The sequence below is a fragment of the Symphalangus syndactylus genome, chromosome 1, assembly GCF_028878055.3.
Source record: "Symphalangus syndactylus isolate Jambi chromosome 1, NHGRI_mSymSyn1-v2.1_pri, whole genome shotgun sequence".
Classification (NCBI taxonomy): Eukaryota; Metazoa; Chordata; class Mammalia; order Primates; family Hylobatidae; genus Symphalangus; species Symphalangus syndactylus.
In genome coordinates this window covers 44,217,794-44,244,438 of record NC_072423.2, presented here as the reverse complement: position 1 = coordinate 44,244,438, position 26,645 = coordinate 44,217,794, and the positions used below count along the sequence as shown (strand labels likewise).

Sequence of the window (26,645 nt, the reverse complement as noted above, 5' to 3'; positions counted from 1 at the left end):
TCTACAAATAATGTATACATACACTCTTATTGAAAGCAATTCAGGACATACAGAACTACAAAGAATGAAACGTTAATATGTCTCTTTACTGTCCTCATTATTAACCTTTCTCCCAAAGAAATCACTCTTAGCTGTTTATTTATCCTTTTGGAAAATTTCTATGCATTTATACATACGCACAGCTGTAAATGATTTATTTGCACAAAAATGGATTGTAATATTCTGATAAAAGTCCATTAAGATACATTGTTAATTGACTTTTCTCATTTAACTATGTTTTAGTAAACTTTCATATCAGTATCTTTTTATCTACCTCATTTGTATAAATAATTCCATGATATACTGTATTATGCAATGATAATAATTTAGCCATTTCCTATTGTTGGACAATTCAGTTATTTAAGAGCTGAATTTAAATGAAATGTTTCAGAAGTAAAATAACACTGGATGGTAGCAAAGTTTAGGGTGAGGGCAGTGGGTGGATGGCAGAAATAAGGTTGGGGAGGCATTGGTGACAAAGACACAGAGAGGAAGTTACCAGTTGTACAATGGCTTAAAACAAGGGGTACTGAGGGCACCTAGGGTGAAGACAGAAATGGAACTGGGCCAAAGGGTAGTGTGCTTTAAGCTAAAGGAAGCAATGAAGAAGGATGAATGACCAGGAGCATGGTAGATATTAGTGATGAGGAGGTATTCAAATTACATGATTAGGTAGAAAGAGCTGCAAGATGTCTTTTTCTTTCTTATTTTTCTTACTGAGGTCTAAATAGAAATGTTCTGGAAAAATCACTAGAGAGAGAGTAATGAGAATGATGACCACTTCTTTGATCTAGGGACAAGGAAAATGAAGGAGAAAAAGAAATTTTCATTTGAGATGCATTTATTACAATTTGTATCCTTCAGGCACTTCTAGATATCTGTTGAGGCCTGGAAGGGGCAAAACAATTCAGGAAGCAGTTGAGGATAAAGGGGTTTACAATGGAAGAGAAGATCCAGGTGCCTTCATGGAAATGCTTGTGGTTGAAAAGAGATGAAGATGAGTGTCCCTGGAAAGAGAAAGAAACAGCTAGGTATGGTAGCTCATCCCTGTAATTCCAGCACTTTGGAAGGCTGAGGCAGGAGGATCACCTGAGGTCAGGAGTTCAAGACCAGCCTGGTCAACATGGTGAAACCCTGCCTCTACTAAAAATACAAAAAAAAAAAAAAATTAGCTGGGTGTGGTGTGGTGGTGGGCGTGTGTAATCCCAGCTACTCAGGAGGCTAAGGCAGGAGAATCACTTGAACCTGGGAGGCAGAGGTTGCTGTGAGCCGAGATCACACCACTGCACTCCAGCCTGGGTGACAGAGCAAGACTCCATCTCAAAAAAACAAACAAACAAAAAAGAGGAAGAACCAAGCAATGTGGAGTTGAGAGAAGAGGCAGGATGTGAACAAGAGTGCTGGGAGTATATGGCAGTATGAGGTGGTAGGTTGAGATGGCCTCCTGATTTCCTCAACTTAGTCCTTCCATTGGCCAAGGAGGAATTGGGAGTGAGAGGATTCAGGCCTCTTAAGAGTTATTCATGACCTGGAGTGAGGGTGCTCATGAGAAAGTTCCAGTCACAGCAAAGAGGCTGACAATGTAAACCAGTCCCTGCAACTGCCACTTTGCACTAGAAACAGCCCCTCTCTCCCTCAGGCAGCAATGATACAGGGAGCAGTATCTCCATACCAGGATCATCTCTGCAAGCAATTCTTCTAGTCTAGGCTCAATTTCCTCATTTTAAAATAAATGATTATACTAAATTATATCCATAGTCAAAAATCAAAGATTCCACATATTACCCTTTAGTTCATAAAATTTTCTTTTTTTTTTTTTTTTTTTTTAGGAAAATTATACCATTAGCAAGACTGGCATCAGCAAGCAGTTCGCAGTGTTGATTGTTCTTGGTTTCGCAGGATTTTATAGGAGGTATGACATTTATTTAAATGGATTTGTTTCTTTGCTACTCCTATTCCATGCTGACTAGACAGCTTTCCTTGGGGTCTCTCATCTATTTCAGTGCCATTCCATTCATCACTCACAAATCATTAATTTGCCTGTGTTGTGTTACCTCCTGAGATTTTCTGTTTCTGAGTCAATAGAGTTGAGAGCTAATGTACATTTCACAAATATTCCTGGGAAAGGGCTTGGAGCAAGAATTGAAGAGACTTTATATTTTAGTATAGAATGTACCGTAATAACTCATTCCTTTTATGTGAGTGTTGAAGAAGGGAACTGCCAGATTAGAGGCAAGTCCATCAAAATCATTCTTCCGTGTATTCAGTCAGACAGAGTTATGTTCAGCTGAGCTTAAATCATAAGCAGTTATTGAGCACCTATGATGTCCCTAGCGTTGGGCTGGGCTAAGATAATGGAAGGAAAATGAAACATGGTTTTTCTCTGAAAATATTCACAATTAGTTGGAGAGACCAAAAACAACCAGGTAAACAGATAATTAAGGATCGAAAGTAAATAATATTAATTGTTAATAAAAGAAAAGGTATTACAAAGCAGAACTTAATTAATGAACAAATAAGTTATACAGTTAGGAATTGCCATAGACTTTGAAAGAAAATTGAGATATTTCAGGCTATAATAAACAGTGAAGATTTTGAGGTAAAGTTTAGTATTAGATCTTAGTGTCTTAAGTATATAGCTTAAAGTATAGGCAGGATTTGAACATTTAGACAGAATTAGGAAGGAGATATGCAAGGTGGCTGTTTGAGAACGATCTGAACAAACACATTAGGGTGAGAAATAGCACTGCACATTTGCAGTAGAGGACATATGAGTGGAAGCATTACGAGTTGGAGCCAGATGACGGAGGCTATGGGAGATAAGCCTGAGGGTTTTGGTTTACAAGCAGTCTTTGTTCAGGACAAGGGAAATAGAACTCTGATATAGAAAGACATTTGAGTGTCAGTAACGAATGAATAGAGCTTGAAAGTAAGACGACCACAAGATTGATGAGAACAGAGCGAAGTCCAAGGGAATGGGCCTGAACAGATGCAGTACAGTGGGAAAAGGAAGAAACCCTGGGAAGAGGAGGATTGGCTCACTCACAAATGCCTGTCCTCTTTCTGCTTCCTGTACACATTATTCTCAGAGCCATTGTACTAGTTGATCTCTCCACCTGCCATAATCTTCTTTCATAGCTTTGCATATTTTTTTTGGTCTTTCATGCTCTCAAAAAACTATCTATAAAAGTGCCATACATTTTCTATCACATCCCACTGTCTTATTTTCTTCCTAAAACTTCAACTATCTTAAAGTATTTTATTCTTCATTCATTCAATCTTTGCTTGCTTATAGTAATATGGCTCCCTTGAAAAAGTGTAAGCTCTGCAAACAGAATTCTTGCCTACAAAGTTCATAACTGTAATCTGCAGCACCCAAAATAATGGCTGGTACACAGTAGGTGCTTAATAAATACTTGTTTATGAAGGAATGACAGTGAGAAAAAAAGGTGCAATGATGTAAGCATCATTTCTGAAGGCTGTAATTCACATTATTATCCTAGGTGTAGTGTGTAATAATGAGTTTGTGCTTAAGGAATTGCAAATTAAAGTTTTGATGCCAAAGACTATCCGAAAATATTACCCCTAGGGAAATTAAATGTTGCACCAAAAATATAAGAATCTTTATTCCATTAACTTAAGTGCCCACAGGACTGATAGAGAATTTCTTCAAATTTATTGAAAGAATGCTTCAGACAGGTTCTAATATACTAGCAGCAATATCTCGAAGGTCTCCTTCCTTCCAATGCCAACACTCTTATGATTTTAAGTTACCGAATTCATAATCCAAATCAATATTCTTTTTATATAAGCACTCAGCAAGGGTAGCCACACACTTATTCCACTGAAACTTCAAATATCTAATATTTATGAATGTTACCATGGGGAACAATATTCATAGCCTCTTTCAAGAACCACATAATTAAATATATCTCATAACTTTATATGCTTCAGTTTTTGTTTAAAGTTTTATGAGAGAAACAACTAATTTTTAAAAAAAACACACATTGAGGCACTTGTTAAGATTGAATCAAATTTCTTTAACATAATCTAACACTGTGCAGTGATAAGTCAGAAGTATAAATTGAATTTCATGTTAAACTATGCATTTGTGATTAACTGAGGAGTGACTGAATCAAGATAAAAGTTTTATTTACATCTCTTATGCAGGTTACAAATAAAATATTGGATAAAAGGCATATGGAACATTTCAGCATGCTTGTGTTTTAGTCCGATGAACAGCCACCAACACAACCTTATTTGGAAGAATTAGAGTTCAAGACCATCCATACCCTCTAAGCAGGAGGGACGAGCATAGGTTATCCTGTTTCTGCCACAGGTGGAATGACTTCCTTACAAAAGGGTAGGAAGGAGAGAACAGCATGACTAATGTACTCCAGGTGACTAGTAGTGATAAAAATACTACTTTTTTTTTTGAAACGGAGTCTCACTCTGTCACCCAGGCTGGAGTGCAGTGGCATGATCTCGGCTCACAGCAACCTCTGCCTCCCAGGTTCAAGTGATTCTCCTGCCTCAGCGTCCCAGATAGCTAGAATCACAGGCATGCTCCACCACACCTGGCTAATTTTTGTATTTTTAGTAGAGATGGGGTTTTGCCATGTTGGCCAGGCTGGTCTCAGACTCCTGACATCAGGTGATCTTCCCGGCTCAGCCTCCCGAAGTGCTGAGATTACAGGCATGAGCCACCATACCTGGCCAAAAAATTACTACTTAATCTAAGCAGAACTAATTTAAGTAGAAAAGTTAGAAACCTAATTTTGATTGCAAAAGATTTTGTTCTTATTCATTCACTGCTATATGAGATATTTTTAGCAGAATTCTAAGCATGCCAGGATTATGTTTAAAAGGAGACTTAAACAATCCTTTTACAGAGATAACTGTGAGCTAAATTCACAGAAAGCTGTAATCGAGTGGTATGAGCATCTCCACTAAGAGCATTGTTTGAGAAGTATGGAGGTGGGAATAAGGATAAAGGGGAGAAAGAAAGAAATAGCTCAGTAGGAAGAGAATATGGAACAAGCAAATCAGGGTTGAAAAAGGACTGTGCTTAACTTTACAATTTTGCTTCTAAAAGTCACTTTCTTTAAAAAAAAAACCAAAACAAAAAACAAAAACGAAAAACAAGGAAAATAACTATAAGCAGTGGTTCTCTTCTCCTCTACAAAGTTCTGCAGTCTAGCTTAAGAAAATTCCTTTGATCTGGAAATAAGTTAGATAAAAATCCCGTGGGGTAAAACTATTGTGAAGTGATTATGAGCTTTCTCTCCTAAAAGGACCAGCCACCAGAACGTACAATAGCACAATCAGCTCGGCTTCTGTGAGCCACGTCAGGCATGTCTCAGTGGATCCAGTGTAAGGGTTTTTACTCACAGGGGGAAAAAATGGTATTCCTTAGAAGATGAGGGTTCCACAGCCTATTTAACATAGACATGAGAAGCGCTATAAGGCAGAAGAAGTTCATGGCTTGACCCTATTAGATGATCTTCTGAGGTGTTTATTAATAAGTGATAGGTTGTGTTTTTTTTCAATAACAAAGCAAGGATTTTTATCTTTTACAAGACATCAAAGGAGTTTGACTCTAATTTTCCCCGTGGAGATTTGGCTGAGAGTCTCTAGATTATGGTGATAACAACACCTTAGAGATTTATTCAAGAAGTGCCCCTTGGCCCTTCCTTCAGAGAATCCACAAATCTTTATTCAATTCTATCAGTCTCTGGCAAGGGAAATGCCATTTAGTCCAGTGAACAATTAATAAATGGTGCTCAGTAAGTGCTAGTTGATGATAATGATAATGATATAATGATGAGATGATGATGATGATGGTAATAGACTTATCTTGATTCAAAAATAAATATGTGTAATGTATGTGTATATACATGTTTATGTATATATATGTAAATATATATGTTTCAAATTCTCTTCAGCCTTCAAAATGAAGATTGCACATTTTTCTTTACCATATGTAAAGGAATGCGTTCAGTTTCTGGTTTTCTATGTAAAAATTCTACAAGATTTTATCATCAGTGCTTGCACTTAGTTTTAATGAGCAGTCATTTCTGAACTGCACATAAAATGCTTCAGTAAAATAAATAGAAAAAGTCAGTCTGTAGTTCTTGGTGCAAAAATGATTTTTCCCAAAATTGTATGGATTAGAAAAGTATGGTAAAATAGTAGATTTTTAACTCCTATCCAAGCCATAAATCTCTTCTCAATCTTTAGGATTCTGTAAACTTTAACATGTACTGAGTTTACTCTTGAATACTCACAATCACTTACTCTCCTCCAAGCTCTCTCAGCCACAAATAAGATAGACAGCTTTCATGCGTGGTTGGGAAATTTCCTCTTATAGGACAGAGTTGTGCAGGCAAGAAATAACTCTTAAGGCAGTCTGGGGAATGAGTCTAAAACATGGGCAGACAGAGGGTAATGTGAAATTGTATGGCGGATGTTTGGGGGCATGATAAATAAAGGAAGATTGATGCACAGACGTATTTTTGTCCTAAGAAAATAATGTAATGTATATTTAGTAAAAATATGTTCAATATTTATTCTAATATATCTCACAATAAACCAAGGGAAATGCAAAATTTGATGTCTTGTAGTTAAAGAGTAAACCATAAGGACTCTGCAATTTTCATCTCCTTCAAGTCAGCCTGCATAATAGGTAGAGCTATTACCAATTCATTCATTCATTTGACAGCTACTAGTTGAGCTTTAACTATGTGTCAGGCTTTGCAATAAGATCTGCTCTTTCAAGTCAGAATCAAACACTGTCCTTATCTGAAAGGAGCTCCCAGCTTGAAGGGGAGGAGGTATATACATATGCGCTTAGGATATTGAGATAAGTGAGGTGGTGTTTTGTAAAGACCCCAGGAAGTACAAAGAATAAAAGCACCCATTTGTAAGGTGGGGCATAAAGTGTCAAGGGCATCGACAGACAGGAGATGATAACCAAATTGAAGGATGAGTAGGCGCTTATCAAGCAAAGTGGAAAGGCCATTCCAGAATGACAGGCTTGCGGGCACAGGCATGATGCAGCAGGGATGATTCAGGAAGATACAAGAAATCTGGTGCAATTGCAGTAGGTGTTGTCTTGAGGGCAGTGATAGGTTTTGAGGTTAGAAAAATAGGCAGGCACTAATTCACAGAAAACTTTTTTTGTAAAGCTATGAATTTTGAGCATGAGGCAGTCCTTAACTATATGAAATGTGAGAATATTTCTTAAAACCACATTTTTTCAGATGCACATGTGACAAAATAGCTACTAAATGAGAAAATGTATAATGACATGGGGCCATAATTAATAATGCACTTAATAAATTTATGCTTTACTGATCACTACCAAAAAATTTATTGAACACTTACATTGTGCCCTTCATGGTACTGGGAAAGGAAGAGGTGCAATTTAGAAGAGACAATTCTCATTCTTAAATTGGTTAGCATCTATTAAGGGAACAAATAGTTAACAACCCAAAACAATACACTGTGAAAATTTCAATAATTGCTGGGCGCGGTGGCTCACGCTTGTAATCCCAGCACTTTGGGAGGCCAAGGCGGGCGGATCACGAGGTCAGGAGATCGAGACCACGGTGAAACCACGTCTCTACTAAAAATACAAAAAATTAGCTGAGCGTGGTGGCGGGTGCCTGTGGTCCCAGCTACTCAGAGAGGCTGAGGCAGGAGAATGGCGTGAACCCGGGAGGCGGAGCTTGCAGTGAGCCAAGATTGTGCCACTGCACTCCAGCCTGGGCGACAGAGCGAGACTCCGTCTCAAGAAAAAAAAAAAAAAAAAAAAGAAAATTTCAATAATGGAGGGACCTGTAGGTGCCAAAGGGATTGCAGAGATGAGAGAATCCTAGGTTTTCTCAGAGGTGTCAGGGAAAGTGTCACAGAACAAGGCTTAGTTTACTTTTTGCAAAAGGAGTAGGAATTCTCTAGAAAGAAGTATTTCTATGAAGGAGGCAATCGGGCACTTTAGGTGGGGGAAACAGCTTGTGCAAAGGCTGAGGAGTCAGGAAAGGCAAAAATATGAACTTACTAGAATGGCAACAAGGTCAAAGGGCTAAGAAATTATGACTGTGAAGATTTCTTTTTATCTAATTTGGAAAATGAAAAGAGTTAGTTCTCCAGCTGTGTAAGAGGTAGGCAGATTCTTGACCAACTAGTTTGGCATTAGGACTTCTGGGCATAAGAACTTTTAATTAGAACATCTAGTTATTAGTGGAATCTATGGTGATTCTCTGCTTGCCTGAAATATCACAGTGAAAACAATAGAGGAAGCAGCTTTGTAGGAATTAAACAATATTATAAAGATGGAAATAAAACTGAAATTATATATGCTTCTAATTTGAAAATGCAGATCAGAGAGAAAATATCGAAATGGTAATAGCTGCGTTTTAAAAGCACTATTTATCACTACTTTGCAACATACTATTATTGGACTATTACCTCGATGATTAAACTTTTCAATTACATGTTGCATTGTATTAGGCTTTATACAATCATTAATTAGTTCACTCACATAAAACACAGTGAGGAAGCTGAAAGATTTTATTACCCACTGTTTTACAGATGAGAAAACAGAGGCAACAAGGTTAAGTGGCTTCCTGAATTTTTCCTATCAGGTCTGAGGCCTGCAGGATGGGAGTCTGGCCCCCTGCGTGGCCTGCCTGGCATGGCTCTCTCAGTTCTGCTCCCAGCTTCACATGCTCCACTAATTGGGGATGGGTACCCCTGGTGTTCTTGAAAATTAATGATATTCAAAGCTACAAGATGTATCTGTTGTAGTCTATGTTTGTTTACTTGTGGCAATTAGTGACCATCTGCTCTGGAGGTGATGGTATTAGGCCCTCTTTTGGAAATAGTAACTTCTAGGAAGGAGAGGCCCAGGCTATTAGGGAAGGAGGACTGACAAATGAATGGGGTCTCGGGTTCTCCAGAGGGTGGAGAGACTGCATGTCAGACATGTAAGAAAAAAAGCAACCTGAGTCGTTAATTCTCTTCTCTCGTTGCCTCTCCTTTTTCTCTATCTTCTCTCATCAAATCATGGTTATTTGCCCAGAGTTTCTGTTAGGCCTCTGAGCCCAAGCTAAGCCATCATATCCCCTGTGACCTACACGTATACATCCAGATGGCCTGAAGCAATTGAAGATCCACAAAATAAATGAAAATAGCCTTAACTGATGATATTCCACCATTGTGATTTGTTTCTGCCCCACCCTAACTGATACATATATTCTCCCCCGCCCTTAAGAAGGTACTTCGGAATATTCTCCCCCGCTCTTAAGAATGTGCTTTGTATGCCTATCCCAAACCTGTAAGAACTAGTGCTAATCCCACCACCCTTTGCTGACTCTTTTTTTGGACTCAGCGCACCTGCACTCAGGTGAAATAAACAGCCTTGTTGCTCACACAAAGCCTGTTTGGTGGTCTCTTCACATGGATGCGCATGACTTTTGGTGCCATGACTCAGATTGGGGGACCTCCCATGGGAGATCAATCCCTTGGGAGACCTCCCTTGGGAGAGCAGTCCTCCTGCTCTTTGCTCCATGAGAAAGATCCACCTACGACTTTGGGTCCTTAGACCAACCAGCCCAAGGAACAGCTCACCAATTTTAAATCGGGTAAGCAGCCTCTTTTTACTCTCTTCTCCAACCTCTCTCAGTATCCTTCAATCTCTTTCTGCTTTCAATCTTGGCACCATCCTTCAATCTCTCCCTTGTCTTAATTTCAGTTCCTTTCCTTTTCTGGTAGAGACAGAGGAGATGCATTTTATCCATGAACCCAAAACGCTGGCACTGGTCACGGATTTGGGAAGACAGTCTTCCCTTGGTGTTTAATCACTGCAGGGACGCCTGCTTGATTATTCACTCACATTTCAGAGGTGTCTGATCACAGTGGGGGTGCCTTCTTTGATCCTTCACCCTTAGTGGCAAGCACCACTTTCCTGGGGGGCAAGCACACCCCACTCCTTCTCTCCATGTCTCTACCCTCTCTTTTCTCTGGGCTTGCCTCCTTCATGATGGGCAAACTTCTACCCTCCATTCCTCCTTCTTCTCCCTTAGCCTGTGTTCTCAAAAACTTAAAACCTCTTCAACTCACACCTGACCTAAAACCTAAATGCCTTATTTTCTTCTGCAATGTTGCTTAACCCCAATACAAACTCGACAGTTGTTCCAAATAGCCAGAAAACGGCACTTTTGATTTTTCCATCCAACAAGATCTAGATAATTCTTGTTGTAAAATGGGCAAACTGTCTGAGGTGCATGATGTCCAGGCATTCTTTTACACATCGGTCCCTCCCTAGTCTCTGCTCTCAATGTGACTTGTCCCAAATCCTCCTTGTTTCCCTCCTGCCTGTCCCCTCAGTCCCAACCCCAAGGATCACTGAGTCTTTTCAATCTTCCTTTTCTACAGACCCATCTGACCTCTCCCCTCATCCCCAGACTCTTCCTCCTCAGGTCACTCCCTGCCAGGCTGAATCAGGCTTCAGTTCTTCCTTAGCCTCTGCTCCCTCCACCCTATAATCCTTCTATCAATTCCCCTCCTCACACCCAGTCCGGCTTACAGTTTTGTTCCATGACTAGCCCTCTCCCACCTGCCCAACAATTTCCTCTTAAAGAGGTGGCTGGAGCTAAAGGCATAGTCAGGGTTAATGCTCCCTTTTCTTTATCCGACCTCTCCCAAATCAGTTAGCATTTAGGCTCTTTTTCATCAAATATAAAAACCCAACCCAGTTCATGGCTCGTTTGGCAGCAACCCTGAGATGCTTTACAGCCCTAGGCCCTGAAAGGTCAGAAGGCCGTCTTATTCTCAACATGCATTTTATTACCCAATCCGCTCCTGACATTAAAAAAGCTCCAAAAATTAGATTCTGACCCTCAAACCCCCCAACAGGACTTAATTAACCTCACCTTCAAGGTGTGCAATAATAGAGTAGAGTCAGCCAAGTAGCAACATATTTCTGAGTTGCAATTCCTTGCCTCCACCATGAAAGAAACCCCAGCCACATCTCCAGCACACAAAAACTTAAAGTGCATAAGCCGCAGCAGTCAAGCATTCCTACAGGACCTCTTCCATCAGGATCTTACTTCAAGTGCCAAAAATCTGGCCACTGGGCCAAGGAATGCCTGCAGTCCGGGATTCCTTCTAAGCCGTGTGCCATCTGTGTGGGACCCCACTGAAAATCAGACTCTCCCACTTGCCCAGCAGCCACTCCCAGAGCCCCTGGAACTCTGGCCCAAGGCTTTCTGACTGACTTCTTCCCAGATCTTCTTGGCTTAGTGGCTGAAGACTGACGCTGCCCGATCACCTCAGAAGCTTCCTATTCCATCACAGATGCTTTGGGTAACTCTTACAGTGTAGGGTAAGTCCGTCCCCTTCTTAGTACGGAGCCTACCCACTCCACATTACCTTCTTTTCAATGGCCTGTTTCCCTTGCCCCCAAAACTGTTGTGGGTATTGACGGCCAAGGTTCAAAACCCCTTAAAACTTCCCCACTCTGGTGCCAAATTAGACAACATTCTTTTATGCACTCTTTTTTAGTTATCCCCACCTGCCCAGTTCACTTATTAGGATGAGACATTTTAATCAAATTATCTGCTTCCCTGACTATTCCTGGACTACAGCCACATCTCATTGCCACTCTTCTTCCCAACCCAAAGCCTCCTTTGCGTCTTCCTCTCATATCCCCCCACCTTAACCCACAAATATAGGACACCTCTACTACCTTCCTGGCAACCGATCACATGCCCATTACTAGCCCATTAAAACCTAATCACCCTTACCCTGCTCAATGCCGGTATCCCATCCCACAACAGGCTTTAAGGGGATTGAAGCCTGTTTTCACTCACCTGCCACTGCATGGGCTTCTAAAACTTATAAACTCTCCTTACAATTCTCCCATTTTACCTGTCCAAAAACTGGACAAGTCTTACACGTTAGTTCAGGATCTGCACCTTATCAACCAAATTCTTTTGCCTATCCACCGAGTGGTGCCCAACCCATACACCCTTTTGTCCTCAATACCTTCTTCCACAACTCGCTATTCCGTTTTTGATCGTAAAGATGCTTTTTTCACTATTCCCCTACACCCCTTATCCCAGCCACTCCTTGCTTTTACCTGGGCTGACCCTGACACCCATAAGTCCCAGCAGCTTACCTGGGCTGTACTGCACTGCCACAAGGCTTCAGGGATAGCCCTCATTACTTCAGCCAAGCTCTTTCTTGTGATTTGCTTTCTTTCCACCCCTCCACTTCTCACCTTATTCAATATATTGATGAACTTTTACTTTGCAGCCCCTCCTTTGAATCTTCTCAAAAAGACACCCTCCTGTTCCTTCAACATTTATTCTCCAAGGGATATTGGGTATCCCCCTCCAAACTTCAAATTTCTTCTCCATCTGTTACCTACCTCAGCATAATTCTTCATGAAAACAAACATGCTCTCCTTGCTGATTGTGTCTGACTGATCTCTCAAACCCCGACCCCTTCTACAAAACAACTCCTTTCCTTCCTGGGAATGGTTGGATACTTTTTTAGAGGCCCTTAAAATCACAAACTTTGCTCAACTCACTCTCTACAGTTCTCATAACTTCCAAAATCAGTTTTCTTCCTCACACCTGATGCATATACTTTCTGCTCCCCGACTCCTTCAGCTATACTCACTCTTTGTTGAGTCTCCCTCAATTGCCATTATTCCTGGCCCAGACTTCAATCTGGCCTCCCACATTATTCCGGATACCACACCTGACCCCCATGACTGTATATCTCTGATCCACCTGACATTCACCCCATTTCCCCATATTTCCTCCTTTCCTGTTCCTCACCCTGGTCACAATTGGTTTATTGATGGAAGTTCCACCAGGCCTAATCGTCACTCACCAGCAAAGGCAGGCTTTGCTATAGTATCTTCCACATCTATCATTGAGGCTACCATTCTGCCCCCCTCCACTACCTCTCAGCAAGCCGAACTCATTGCCTTTACTCTAGCCCTCGCTCTTGAAAAGGGACTACGTGTCAATATTTATACCGACTCTAAATATGCCTTCCATATCCTGCACCACCATGCTGTTATATGGGCAGAAAGAAGTTTCCTCACTACACAAGTGTCTTCCATCATTAATTCGTCTTTAATAAAAACTCTTCTCAAGGCCACTTTACTTCCAAAGGAAGCTGGAGTCATTCACTGCAAGGGTCATCAAAAGGTCTCGGATCCCATTGCTCTGGGGAGCGCTTATGCTGATAAGGTAGCTAAAGAAGCAGCTAGCATTCCAACTTCCATCCCTCATGGCCGGTTGTTCTCCTTCTCATTGGTCACTCCCACCTACTCTCCCATGAAACTTCCACCTATCAATCTCTTCCCACACAAGGCAAATGGTTCTTAGACCAAGGAAAATATCTCCTTCCAGCCTCATGGGCCCATTCTATTCTGTCATCATTTCATAACATCTTCCATGTAGGTTACAAGCTGCTAGCCTGCCTCTTAGAACTTTTCATTTCTTTTCCACTGTGGAAATCTATCCTCAAGGAAATCACTTCTCAATGTCCCATCTGCTATTCTACTACCCCTCAGGGATTGTTCAGGGCCCCTCCCTTCCCTACATGTCAAGCTCAGGGATTTGCCCCTGCCCGGGACTGGCAAATTGACTTTACTCACATGTCCTGAGTCAAGAAACTAAAATACCTCTTGGTCTGGGTAGACAGTTTCACTGGATGGGTAGAGGCCTTTCCCACAGGGTCTGAGAAGGCCACCGTGGTCATTTCTTCCCTTCTGTCAGACATAATTCCTCAGTTTGGCCTTCCCACCTGTATACAGTCCAGTAACAGACCATCATTTACTAGTCAAATCGCCCAAGCAGTTTCTGAGGCTGTTGGTATTCAGTGGAAACTTCATACACCTTACCACCCTCAATCTTCAGGAAAGGTAAAACAGACTAATGGTCTTTTAAAGACACATCTCACCAAGCTTAGCCTCTAACTTAAAAAGGACTGGACAGTACATTTACCTCTTTCCCTTCTCAGAATTAGAGCCTGTCCTCGAGATGCTACAGGGTACAGTCCATTTAAAATTTTATATGGACGTACTTTCTTGCTTGGCCCCAACCTCATCACAGACACCAGCCCTCTAGGAGACTATCCTCCAGTCCTCCAGCAGGCTAGATAGGAAATTTGCCAGGCTGCTAATATTCTCTTGCCTACTCCAGATTCCCAGCCATATGAAGACACCCTAGCTGGATGATCAGTTCTTGTTAAGAATCTGACCCCTCAAACTCTACAACCTTGAGGGACCGGACCCTACTTAGTTATCTGTAGTACCCCAACTGCTGTTTGCCTGCAGGATCCTCCCCACTGCATTCACCATTCCAGAATAAAGCCGTGTCCATTGGACAGCCAGCGTAATCTCTCCTCTTCCTCCTGGAAGTCGCAAGTACTCTCCCCTACTTCCCTTAAACTCACTCGCATTTCTGAAGAACAGTAATAACCCTTATGAGCCTAATACATTGTTTCATTCTATTAGGTCTATTCATCCTTACCCTACTTTTTGCAACAGGGCTTTATGCAGTCACCCCTACTCCTTGGCCTGAGCCCCCAAAACTTTTTATACCTGCTGTCTTCTGTCTAGTCATACTCCTATTCACCATTCTCAACTACTCATAAATGCCCTACTCTTGTTTACACTGCCGGTTTACACTGTTTCTCCAAGCCATCACAGCTGATATCTCCTGGTGCTATCCCCAAACCACCACTCTTAACTCCCTCTTAGAGTGGATAGATGATCTTTGGAGGCAGGACACCCTCCAATACTTTCCCCACACTATCAGTCTCACTCACTCTGTCCTAGCCATTTCTAATCCCTCCTTAGTGAACAATTGCTGGCTTTGCACTTCCCTTTCTTCCTGTGCCTTTACAGCTGTCCCTGCCTTACAGACAGTCTGGGCAACATCTCCTGTCTCCCCACACCTCCGAACTTCCTTTAACAGCCCTCACCTTTACCCTCCTGAAGAACTTCTTTACTTTCTAGACAGGTCCAGCAAGACCTCCCCAGACAGTACACATCAGCAAGCTGCCCACTTCTCTGCATTTACTTAAAAAATCTTTCTCCTTATATCAACTCTACTCCCCCCATATTTGGACCCCTCACAACACAAACTACTATTCCTGTGGCCACTCCTTTATGTATCTCTCAGCAAAGACCCACTGGAATTCCCCTGAGTGACCTTTCATCTTCTCGATGTTCCTTCAGTCTTCATCTCCAAAGTTCAACTACACACATCACTGAAACAATTGGAGCCTTCCAGCTCCATATTACAGATAAGCCCTCCAACAATACTGGCAAACTTAAAAACATCAGCAGTTATTATTGCTTAGGAAGACACTTACCCTGTATTTCACTCCATCCTTGGCTACCTTCCCCTTGCTCATCACACTCTCCTCCCAGGCCCTCTTCTTATTTACTTATACCCAGCCCCATAAATGACAGTGAAAGGTTGCTCGTAGACACTCAACGTTTTCTCATATACCATGAAAATCGAACCTCCCCTTCTATGCAGTTAGCCCATCAGTCCCCATTACAACCTCTGATGGCTGTTGCCCTAGCTGGATCCCTAGGAGTCTGGGTACAAAACACCTCTTTTAGTACTCCTTCTCATCTTTTTACTTTGCATTTCCAGTTTTGCCTTGCACAAAGTCTCTTCTTCTTCTGTGGATCCTCTACCCACATGCAAATTGGACAGGCACATGCACACTAGTTTTCCTTACTCCCAAAATTCAATTTGCAGATGGGACCGAAGAGCTTCCTGTTCCCCTCATGACACTGACATGACAAAAAAGAATTATTCCACTAATTCCCTTGCTTGTCTGTTTAGGACTTTCTGCCTCCACTATTGCTCTTGGAATACTGGAATAGCAGGCATTTCAACCTCTGTCATGACCTTCCATGGCCTCTCTAATGACTCTCTGCTAGCATCACAGACATATCACTAACTTTATCAGTCCTTCAGGCCCAAGTTGACTCTTTTTTTTTTTTTGAGACGGAGTCTTGCTGTGTCACCCAGGCTGGAGTGCAGTGGCGCGATCTCGGCTCACTGCAAGCTCCACCTCCCGGGTTCAGGCCATTCTCCTGCCTCAGCCTCCCGAGGAGCTGGGACTATAGGCGCCCGCCAACACGCCCGGCTAATTTTTTGTATTTTTTTTTTTTTTTTAGTAGAGACAGGGTTTCACCGTGTTAGCCAGGATGGTCTCGATCGCCTGACCTCGTGATCCGCCCGCCTCGGCCTCCCAAAGTGCTGGGATTACAGGCTTGAGCCACTGCGCCCGGCCTCCAAGTTGACTCTTTAGCTGCAGTTGTTCTCCAAAACTGCCAAGGCCTTGACTTTCACTGCTGAAAAAGGAGGACTCTGTATATTTTTAAATGAAGCATGTTGTTTTTACCTAAATCAATCTGGCCTGGTGTATGACAACATAAAAAAACTCAAGGATGGAGCCCAAAAACTCGCCAACCAAGCAAGTAATTATGCTGAACCCCCTTGGGCACTCTCTAATTGGATGTCTTGGGTCCTCCCAATTCTTAGTCCTTTAATACCTGTTTTTCTCCTTCTCTTATTTGGACCTTGTGTCTTCCGTTTAGTTTCTCAATTCATCCAAAACCGTATCCAGGCCATCACCAATCATTCTATATGAGAAATGCTCCTTCTAACAACCCCACAATATCACCCCTTACCACAAAATCTTCCTTCGGCTTAATCTCTCCCCTTCTAGGTTCTCACGCCACTCCTAATCCCACTTGAAGCAGCCCTGAGAAACATCGCCCATTATCTCTCCATACCACCCCCAAAAATTTTCACCACCCCAACACTTCCCCACTATTTTGTTTTTTTCTTATTAATATAAGAAGACAGGAATGTCAGGCCTCTGAGCCCAAGCTAAGCCATCATATCCTCTGTGACCTGCACATATACATCCAGATGGCCTGAAGCAATTGAAGATCCACAAAAGAAGTGAAAATAGCCATAACTGATGACATTCCACCATTGTGATTTGTTCTAGCCCCACCCTACATGTATTCTCCCCTGCCCTTAAGAAGGCACTTTGTAATATTCTCTCCCACCCTTAAGAATGTACTTTGTATGCCTATTCTAAAACGTATAAGAACTAGTGATAATCCCACCATCCTTTGCTGACTCTCTTTTCAGACTCAGCCTGCCTGAACGCAGGTGAAATAAACAGCCTTGTTGCTCACACAAAGCCTGTTTGGTGGTCTCTTATTAGACTAACAAAGAGCTGCTGAGACACAGTGTGATCTCCTCAATCTTGGCCTTTCTGCCCAAACAACTGCACATGGCAGAGTCCAGAGGATGAGCCTGTATCCACTGTGCACTTGCTGTGCACCTAGAGGTGGCCATGGCATAGGGGTGATGTGGAGAAACTACCTGAGAGGAAAATGTCAGGACCAGACAAGGGATAGGAAATTAGAAAGGAGTTGCATGATTATAAAGAATGTCCTTAGTGATTGTTTTGTGGGAATCTTCTGTATCTTCTGGGATGATGACATTGTCACTTGGCCTCTGTCAGGGGCTCTCATGCCTGCAAGAAGGCCTAGCAAGTCTGGGAAATGTAAGAAAGTACTTTTTGAAAAAAAATTTAGGCTGCCTGGCTGATCTGCAAGATAACAAATCCCCCGGTGTCCTGGCTCGATTTCCTCAGTCTGCCAAACTGAAACGTGACTCTGGTGAAGCTTTGACTTCCAGGCTTACTGCACGGGCCAAGATCTTGTTCTGGTTGCTTGCGATTAGGCATTTTCCCTTTTTAAATGGATGTTTTCTTCCATTCTCAAGTCTGTCTGTCTCTTTTTGCCTCTATGCCTGGGATCTCTTTCTTGAGTCTGATCACTCATTTGCTGACAAGTAAAACATACCTGTCCCATGTCTCCTACTCATTATTGGTGCTGTTTTCCTCCCACCTTCTTTTTCATTTGTTGTAAGAAACTAGCACCAGGGAGACCACTGGCCTTAAATCTAATATTGTAGGAACTCTGCTGCATCCTTCCTAGAACATTTACATTTGTAAAGATAATGGAGATGGCCAACTCAACAAGATGCTTTTTCAGGAGAAAGGTTCAGAGTTCCTAAAGATTTCTAATGGCCTTGGCAGTAGTGTGCTGGGCCAGTTTCCATTGGTTTACAAGAACTAATTGTACACACCTCTTTCTTTTTCCATGTCTAGTAACCTCACGTTTGTGGCCTAAAGTTAGCCGTGGTGGGAGTATTTACACAATGGGAATTGGCAAACCCTACTAATCAGGGCTTCTTTTCTTGGAAAGCCAATTTACTAACACCCCATTACCTTTAGCCTCCATTGTGTAGATGATGTCCTTCTGTGTGGGTGATTAAAAGTGGTCTTGTTTGCTCACCCTTTTGTATCTCATAATTGAAAGCTGTAAAGTGTTCAATATGTTGAGCTGCAGAACTCATAATGTTTCTGGCCTGAGTTTTACTGGCAGCAGGTTGTAGAGTGAGCTTGAGGAGCACAACCTAGCCCGAGTCACATTTCAGGTGGCTGGTTCATTTTGGAGAAGAAAGCTCAGGCTTGGAGTCAGGAGCCCCAGACATTTGTCTTTCTTCTCTCATGAATCACACAGCATAGAGCAACTATCTGTTAGATGGGGACAATCATTTGTTCTCACATGACTCTTACTAGCTTAACCTGAGAAACAGATGGAATGATGTCTTTTAAGTGAGAGGGTTATACATGGCCAGGGTGAAGAGCATGGATTTAGGAATAAGATGGACTAGGTTTAAAATCTGGGCTTGTCTATGAGGATGAGCTATGTGACCAATTCCATCAGTTCTAAGGCAGTTCTAAGGTGAAGCTAATGACAACAACTTATCAAGGTAGCTGTAATGAGTAAATGAAGTAACGTTTTAAAAATGTTCAGGACTCAATATATGGCTGCTACTATTAATAATAATGCTTTGAAAATACTAAACACATTTGAAGGCATGATTATTATTTTATTTCCATATATGGAACATCCGTAGTGATCACTTGCTCTACTACATGACTTATAGTGAATGTTTAGTAAATTTTTTAAGGATTTGTAAAATTAAGCAAGGTTATTTTTAGTACATTTCAAATTGAGGTGAATTACTTACTTAAGTAACCACACTCCTCAGAGCGGGGAAAAAAGAGTCTTTGCTTCAGACAAAATATTTTTGGCAAAGTGACTGAAAGTTGTCCTTCAAAAATCTAAAGAACCTAGGTAAGTGAAACTGGCTGGTAATAAATTGCCTTAATAGATATAAGACATTGTAGATTTTATCCTGGGGACTTGAGAGTTGTCATAAAAATAGCACTTACATTCTAATTTCTTTAGGAGTTGTTTGTAAGAGTCTTGTAAGTAAGTATTCCCTTGGGAACTAACCTGTTCACATTCAGGCTGAATACAGAAGTGTGCTTGGCTGATTCCTTTTAGAAATGTAAATTGAATTGAGTTATACATTTATACAATCCCAGGAAGGCAGCATCCTTTCCCCATCACCCCCAGAGTAGCAAAAAATGAGGATTTGATTTGTTATTCTCTGTGTGTATACTACTAGGGAACAGCGAGGCCCATATATGGCAAGAAAAATATTTCACTTATCAGGGTCATTTATTCCAGGTTAGCATCTTACTTCTAAAGAGAAAATAATCAGGAAATAGTTGCTAGGCTGCCACACAAAAGACTTTCATTCTCTCCCCTGAGCTGGAGGAGCGATGCTGAGGCTTCCTTTGAGGAAGGGGAGGAAATGTTTGGTGGAACGAGCCTTAGCTTTGAGGTCCCATAGAGCACTGTGGAACCTTGGGCTAGTTGTTTAGTTTCTCTGAGTCCCAGTTTCCACGTTTGAAATACAAGGGAGGCATTTGCTACTTTCTGGAGTGATGATAAGGATTAAAAGAGCTAATGTATGTGCAGTAGAGTGTCAGGCATAGATCTGGAAGCAATATTAATCTTTACCCCAACAACCAAGGATTTTAGTTATTAACGCCTTGGGTATATTTGTTACTGATTTCTGAAATAATAGCAGATTCCCTCAAAGAAGGACAGAAGTAATAAAAAGACCCTGAGCTAAAGGCATTGCCCTGAAGGGTGGGCCTGTGTGGCAAGGCTTGAACCTCCAGGTGGCCTGCTTGTGTCAGGGGTGGGTACAGCGGAAGAGGGAGGAGCATGGGGAAGTTGAGGGTAATCCTCTCCTACTTTGCAGTTTTGCCTGGAACAAGTCAAGGAACTTGGAAACCTCCTGCTCCTGTAACTGTTGCAAACATTTCCTATAATTTTGGAATTTTACCGGGATTATCCTAATTATTGTTATTATTTTTAGTAAGGTGTTCCTCCTGAACCAGAGGAAATGAATTTTGTGACTGGCAGTTTCATCCTGCAAATGAAACATAAAGGGAAACAGCTACTTTGTTAAAGGCTTGAGAAAATATAATTCTTGTTTAAAAAAACAGGCAAGACTAGCCAGACGGATAAAGATGTATGGGTTAATTGCTGAATCTGCGTCTCAACTGCATCTTTTATGTGGCAGATATGAATTCTTTATAGGTAACGAGGTCCTCAACAGGAGAATTATGGCCTAATGGCCTGACATTTGTAAAGCTGTAAAATGTAGGGGGAGATTTAACAAGCAAGATGAGCTGCCCTTCCGCATATTAACACAATTACACACCTAAGCACACATCTAGGTGTAAATAGTGTATTTATAGCATTAGGATTCTCCGAAGAATATTAAGTAGATGTTACAATGTGCATTTTAGGGTTTTTTTTGTTTTGTTTTGTTTTTTACAAGAAAACCTTTTTATTTGTCTGGAAACTTCTGGGGGCTCTAAGCCTTTTTCACTCTTTCAGAGGTCTCTGCCTCTGTGATGTGTTTTGTAGCAGGGCTACCAGGACTGACAGTGCACTCAGATTCTGGGAATTGAGGCTGGGCCATAGGTACTTCAAGCTTTCTAACATAAAGATGCTGCTACACTGGAGGCCAGAGGGTCTGGGGGGCCCACCCCATGTCACTGACTTTGCCTGCAATATTTGGCTTTTCTGTTCCTTGCCTAACTTTCTTTCCTAAAGCTTTTGAAGTATTTAACAGTGTTAGATTAGCCTACCTCTTGAAATATTTTTGATTTAGAGTCTAAGAGGAAAGTGACATTGTTGGACCACTAGCCAAAATGAAACAGCTTATGAAATAAGTGAAAGAGGGAAAGAATATTTCAGCACTGCTTTTCCCTTGAACTGTGTTTTTCTTTCATGAACCTATAGCTTCTTACCTACCGGAGTAAGCGCCACTGAATTACAGAAACTAAAACATGATCAAAGAAAAAGTTCAGCCAAATTAAATTTAGAGGAGTTTAACTGAGCAATGAATGATTCACGAATAGGGCAGCCCCAGAATCACAGCAGATTCACAGAGACTCCAGCACAGCCATGTGGTGGAAGAAGGTTTATCGACAAAAAAAAAGGGGGGGAGAGGAATAACTTACAGAAATAGAAAGCGAGGTACAGAATGGCTAGCTTGGTTACAAACTGACATTTGTCTTATTTGAACACAGTTTGAACGCTCAGCAGTATATGAATGGTTGAAGTATGGCAGCCGGGATTGGCCAAGACTCACCTGTCGCTACAGGCGCATACTGTTAAGTTAGGTTTTCAGTTTTTTCTACCTATTAAGCTAGGTTGCAGTTCATCCCCAAGGACTCAAATGTAGAAGTGAGGAGTCCTTCTCAGGCTGTATTTAGTTCACTTTCACAAAGAATACTTCTTATTTTCTCAAGTCCCAAATCAAGGTGTCACAAGGTCCATGATCCCTTAAAGACTTCAAGAAAATATCCTTTCTTGCCTCTTTCTAGCTTCTGGTGGCTCCTGGAAATCCTTGGCTTTTCCTGACTTGCAGGTGCCTCACCCAAATCTCTGCCTTTTTTCTCATGTGGCTTTCTTCCCTGTGTGACTATGTCCCTCTATCTATAAAGAAAGACACCTAAGAACCCCTGTAAGAGCCTCTGCTTTTAAGAACACTTGCCATTGAATTTAGGCTCCACCCTAATCCAATATGACCTTGTGTTAGCCTCATTGTATCTGCAAAAATCCTATTTTCAGAAAAAAAAAAAAAAATCACATTCACAGTTTTCTGGGGTTAGCATTTTAATATGTTCTTTTGGGAAATACAATTAAACCCACAACAGTTGAGTAATAAAAATAAATTCATGATCTACTTTCAGTATGAAACATGAGTTGTGAACATATGTCCAGACTAATATTTAACATTGTGCAGCAGCAGCCAGTTTTAGAGATGGATGTTTAGTTTGATAAGCTCCACAATGTTTCAGCAGGCATTTTCTTTGTTAGAGAACAGTTGCTTAAGGACGGAGAAAATCAGGGTGAAAGAGTTTAACAGTTCCCGCTAAATCTGGACTTCATTCCGAATCTTCTCTGTGTATTTATTTTTTCCTCATTAAATAGAGAGCCCTCGATCCAGCCAGGCAGTATTCTCCTGTAATCCTACCCCGATTCTATTCTCATATTTTATTATAAATTTAAATTTCTGAAATCCTCTTTCCTCAGAGTAATTTCCCACTGAAAACTTCATCTTTAATGACAAGAAAGGCTCTATTCTTCCCCAAAAGAAAATTGTAGGCATGAGTTACGATGAGCAGATTAGGAAAGTGTTTTGAAGGGAGGCTTGTTTCAGTGCTCTTATCATCAGCAAGGATGCCAGTTCTGATTACTGTCAGTTCTTTGTGCATAGATACACACTCAGAGGTGTGTAAGTAGACTTTCTCCTTTGCTTGAGTGTCTGAGTCATTTGTTTTTCTCATCTTTCATCTGTTTGAGGTAAGAACTAGGATATCCAATTGAAGAAAGCCAAAGCCATAGACAATGCCATAGTTACATACTTCTAGCTCCCTCTTGTATCTCAGAGCTTTTCTGCTCACCAAACAGCACTTGTTCCACTCATGGGACTTAGTTGAGACAATGGATGAGCAAGAATTTATTGGCTGAGTAAGAGCTTGGAATAGAAAGCTGCCTCATTCACCCTCATGAATCCAGTGAGGGTTGGTGCGAGAGAGAACAATATATCATCTTTCCTTTTAAAATTCTGTAAAAGTAAAGGCCATTCTGACAAAAGTGTTCTATAACAAAGCTTTGTTTTTATTTCAGAGCATAAGCCTTGGTGAAAATTTGCTGATCTGATGATAGCACATTCACGACAATGGAAATCCATATAATTAATAATCACAGGGTTTTATTCTTGGTCCAACCTATGAAGCAGTCACTGTCTAAAGTACAAATTTTCATGTGCTCTTGGCACTGTTTCACAACAGAAGTAAAAGAGTCTACGGCTCTGTAACTCCTTCACTTTTTAAAAAAGCTATTTTATTCATTATTTTTAGCTCCTCCAAATCGAATGTAAGATTTTCCCAAATTTACCATTTCCCCTCCAAATTGGGCCCCTAAAATATGGTAAATTTTGGCTGGAATAATTTTTCTGTCTTATATAGTAGAGTATATCTACTCACTCATATAGAGGCACAAACAGAAAATTATTACTTTTTCAGTTTGGGAAGCACTTACTATTAGCTAGGCAGTATATTATACACTAAAGATAAAAGGATTAATGCTTGATGAAACCCTGTCTCTGCTAAAAATACAGAAATTGGGTGGATGTGATGGCACATGCCTGTAGTCCCAGCTACTCTGGAGGCTGAGGCACAAGAATTGCTTGAACCTGGGAGGCAGAGGCTAGAGTGAGCCGAGATCATGTGCTAGAACTCCAGCCTGGGTGACAGAGGGAGACTCTGTCTCAAAAAAAAAAAAAAAAGAGAGAGAGAGAAGGAAATGTGAATGCAGCTGTGCTGCTGGACCATGTACCCTGGGATCTCAGATGTGTTTGTGTTTGTGTGTGTGTGTGGTGTGTGTGCGTGTGTGGTGTGTGTGCGTGTGTTGGGGGGTGAGAGGAGTTGAGAGTGGGGAAGTAGGGTGTATAGAAAGTGTAAGGTTGAAGATGGAAAGGAGATATGTTAAGTAGAATTAAACAAATTGTATAAATGATACACACGGGAGGGAAAATGTATTGTGTACAAAATGGGCCAGGAGGGGCTTCTGGAAGAAAAGAAGGCCTGAAATGAACAATGCCTTACATATAACCAGGCCAAACTGTGAAATGGAGTTTTAAGAAACATCACGTGCAAGAGAAAGGAGCTATATTCAGAGGCTGGCAAGTGGTTCAGCTTGGCCATCAGTAGGTATTCAATTTATAGATTGATGTTTAGAGAATCCCTCATTCTAGTCCAATTCCACGTTAACAAAAGAATGTGAATGCCCAGTGGGGTTCATTAAAATGGATGTAAAATATGTTGCATGCAGAAGTGTGAATGTACATTACTGTAGGTTGTAGCACATTCACATATATTTAAAGAAATGGAAAGAAAAACCTGGTCTTCTGTGATGAGCTATGCCACTCTCCCCCATTTAACGTGATTAAAGGCAACGTTTAATAGGTCCATGGAGCTTTCTGTGCTGATCCATATTTCCTGGGTAGCAAGCATTTTCTTTTATCCTACATATTAGGGTACAAACAGCAGTGTGACATCAGTTATAAAAGAATCTAGGTTAAAAACAAAACCACGCAGTCCTGTGATTCTTTGAGTTCAGGATTATGAGGCATGTTTTATACATATGTGTTTCTCTTTTATTTCTTTCTTTCTGTGAGAGGTCCCTGCATTTCCAGTTAAGAAAGGGAAGTGCTGTCTGTTGGCATTGCTGTGCTCTGCTTCTAAGTTCAAGATTGGAGGGTCAGCCGCAATGCCAACAGCTAGACCTTTCACTGCCCACCGTTTGTGCCTTCTAGTCTTTGGACAGTGTGAATGAACTTCAGGTGTGTGTGTGTGTGCGTGTATAGGTAGGTGGTTTAGGAAGGTAGAGTATCCCAGAGGCTTATTACCAAAGGAACCTGAAGAGAAGGTCTGCGTGTGTTTAATTGCCCATGTAGAATGAGTCAGCCAGCCATAGAACTGCTAGATGGAAAAAGATAGTCTGAGAGAAGTGGTATGAGAGGTAATGGGAATTGACACAGAAGTACTTTAAAGGTAAAATAAAATATGCTCTTCATATATAAAAGAAAAGACCCCGTAATGTGAAGATACATACATTTAAAAAAAGGTATTAATTTTGTCTTATGTATCTGGGAGGTTTCAGAAGAAAATAGTTTTCTGACATACCTGTATTAAATAGGGATATCAAAGTTTTCAATTAAGTTTTATTAAAAATTAAATGTGCTTATTACACTTCTACCATGTGGCTGTCATGCGGATGAAGATGCGAGAGGAGAAGGTGCAGAACTCAGTCTTGTTGGGGAAAATGAGAGTGCACAGGGGCATGTTTCTATTTGGCAATATCATTAATAAAATTGAATTCAATGTTTCCCCAATAAATTAGTACTAATTAAGCATTTGCTGAGTGCAAGGTACTAGGAAATACATGTGAAAGAGCATGGACTTTGCCACTTTCTACCTAGGCTTCTAGATTCTCTTCAAGTACCTAGTTTTTTCATTTGCAAAATGTGCATGATAAACATTTTATTCTATTCTAATGTGATGATGGCATAGCAGCTGGCTCACCATATGGCGAGAAGCCAACACTTAATAAATAATAGATTTTTTTTCTACTGCCCTGTAGCCAAGCTTCTACATGGAATTCTAGACTTCCAGGGTCTGAACTTGATCTGAGCTCCAGGGTTCTAATAGTGATGCCACTGCTGTGGAGTGGAGTCCACAGCAGTCCTACTTAATAGTAGGGTTCTTGACCACTGCCCTGCTTCAGCTTCTATTAGCAGAGACATATTGAATCTTAATTCACTTCAGAGTTGGCACCCAACACTACTAATGCCAGCATTTTTTTAAAGTCTGACTCAGTAACTTTCTGCCAAATCCAGTTTCCAGATGTTAATAATAATATGTAATTAAGAAATATAGGAAACATGGCTGAGTGCGGTGGCTCACACCTGTAATCCCAGCACTTTGGGAGGCTGAGGTGGGTGGATCAGGAGGTCAGGAGATCGAGACCATCCTGGATAACATGGTGAAACCCTGTCTCTACTAAAATACAAAAAATTAGCCGGGCGTGGTGGCACACACCTGTGGTCCCAGCTACTCAGGAGGCTGAGGCAGGGGAATCCCTTGAACCTAGGAGGCAGTTGTTGCTGTGAGCAGAGATTGCACCCCTGCACTCCAGCCTGGGCAACAGGGTAAGACTCCATTATAAACAAAAAAGAAATATAGGAAACAAACCAATAAATATAAAGGATGATCATTTGAACTCCTTCTGCAGGTGTATGATAGCCAATTCAGGAAGTTAAGGAATAAATGGGATGGGAATATAACTTCCCAGGGTCAGTGGTTGCTACCAAAACTTGACATGTGCCTCTGGAAAGTCCCGCTTCATGGTGTATCATTCCACATTCTTCTTTCTTTCAAGATACTCATTTCTAGAAGATGCTCCTGAATAATGCTGTTTCATGTTATTCATCCTCTGAATCTTGATGCTGGCAATTAACTGA

The 26,645-nt window shown here is 41.2% G+C and overlaps 1 protein-coding gene across 3 annotated transcripts in view; it reads left to right on the top strand.

Annotated features, from left to right (window-relative positions):
• PIK3C3 (phosphatidylinositol 3-kinase catalytic subunit type 3) overlaps positions 1-26,645 on the top strand; it is a 763,308-nt gene that overhangs the window by 516,892 nt on the left and 219,771 nt on the right. For all 3 annotated transcript variants that reach the window (XM_063645758.1, XM_063645868.1, XM_063645688.1), the window contains one exon: positions 1,869-1,951. The gene's annotated coding sequence lies outside the window, so the exon portion shown is untranslated. The remainder of the gene's footprint in view (positions 1-1,868; positions 1,952-26,645) is intronic.